Source organism: Myxine glutinosa, chromosome 2 (assembly GCF_964187855.1).
Source record: "Myxine glutinosa chromosome 2, kmMyxGlut1.1, whole genome shotgun sequence".
NCBI lineage: Eukaryota > Metazoa > Chordata > Myxini > Myxiniformes > Myxinidae > Myxine > Myxine glutinosa.
Window position 1 is genome coordinate 217,049,748 of NC_136262.1, and position 2,131 is coordinate 217,051,878.

The following is a 2,131-nucleotide window of genomic DNA, read 5'->3' on the forward strand; positions in this document are numbered from 1 at the left end:
TTCCCATTGCTGACGTCTGCTTATTACCTCTGCTACCAAAGGTGGATGGAGGTTATGTTTTCACCCCTGTCTGTCTGTTTGCCCATTTGTTTGTGAACAAAATATCTCAAAAAGTTGTGGACAGTTTCGGACAAAATCTGGCAGAGATGTGGCGAACACGACTCGCAATAAGTTAGGGATATTGTGGGAGTGAGTTTTTTTTTTTTTTTTGAGGGGCTATGGTTATGGTATTGAAATCAAGAATGCTGTGTTTTCACACTCATTAATAACCATAGAATTAGGACCAACAACTTTTTTCAACATACAACAACATGCATTTTAAGGCCATTTTCCCTGCTAGAGCGGGGGTTAGCATTGCGGTCCCCGTGACAATCTTCTCCATCTTGCCCTATTTTCTGCATCTCTCCTTGTGAACCCCCTTGCCCGCATTTCTTCTTCCACCATCTTTAGCCAAGTCTTTCTCGGTCTTCCCCGTCCTCTACTTCCTTCTACATTCATTTCCATCACTCTTCTCAACCAGTCACTTTCATCCTTCCTCAACACATGACCAAACCATCTCAACCTGTTCCTCTTCACAGCATCAATCACAGGCTCTATTCCCATCATTTTTCGCAATTCATCATTTGTCTTCCTCTCTCTCAACGATACTCCGCACATCCGTCGAACCATTCGCATTTCCACCCTTTTCAACCTTCGTTGCTGCTCTACGTTCATTACCCATGTCTCGCTCCCATAAATCATAACACTTCTCACACATGCAGCATACACCTTTCCCTTCAGCTTCAACGACACTCCCCTCCTCATCAGCAAGTCACTCAGTTCCCGAAACTTCTTCCATGCACATCTCACTCTAGCAACCGTTGCCGAGTCTGATCCACCTTCTCCATTCAGCATGTCTCCAAGGTAGCAAAATGTTTTCACACCTTCCAGCTTCATGCCGTCTCCAAGATCCAACTCAACATTTCCTCCATCTGCAGCTCCCTCTGTGCACACCTTACATTGGAATGTAGCTGCCACACTGGTTAATGACCTTCTCAGACCACTACATTTTTGATGAACCCACTAGGCGCACATTGTACATTGAATGGAGTTCACTCCGACACCCTTCCTGCACACAGCACAGGGCCGCTGCCCAGTTCTTTCCACCTCACCACATGCTTTACCACTTGCCATCACCTTCGTCTTTCCGATATTCACCTTCAGACCTTTTATCTCCATACATTCCTTCCACTTGTTCATCTTTTCCTTCAGTCCATCCATACTTTCCGCAATCAACACCATATCATCTGCATACAACAACTCCCACGGTAAACCCTCCTTTACGTTCTGAGCCAGCACCTCCATCACAGCTACAAATAGTAGTGGACTTAGTACCGACCCCTGATGCACTCCCACCTTCACCTCAAACTCACCACTGTTCCCGTCCTTCGTCCTTACACCTGTGCGCGCTCTTTTGTACATTGCCATCACTACTCTGATCAACCATTCCTCCACTCCTAACTTCCTCATTGCCCATGTCAATACTTTGCGTGGAACCCTATCGAATGCTTTCACCAGATCAACAAACCCAAGAAGCAACTTCTTCCTCTTCTCCATGTACTTCTCCTGCAACTGCCTCACAATAAAAAGTGAGTCTGTCGTTCCTCTTCCTGGCATAAATCCAAACTGCATTTTGTCGATCTTCACTTTGTTCCTTATCCTCCTCTCCAACACCCTTTCCAATACCTTCATTCTATGCTCCAATAACTTTATCACTCGGTACGAGCCACACTCTAGAGGGTCACCGTCCCTTGTATAGAGGGACGAGGGTACTCAGTTCCCAATCCACTGGAATGCGGCCTTCTTTCACCACCAGATTACAGATCTCTGTCATTCTCTTCACACCCCAACTTCCTGCTGCCTTCAACATATCTCCCACAACTCCCGTCTGCCCTCCCGCTTTTCTACTCTTCATTGCTTTTATCGCTTCCTCAACTTCCTTCTCAGTTATCTTCTCTGCCGGTCCTAAAACTGGGTTACTCTCTATGTTGCTATCCAATTCATTCTCTGTATTCAACAGCATTTCCATATATCTTTTCCATCTTCCTTTAATTCCATCTGGGTCCACAACGATTTGTCCCACTTCATCCTT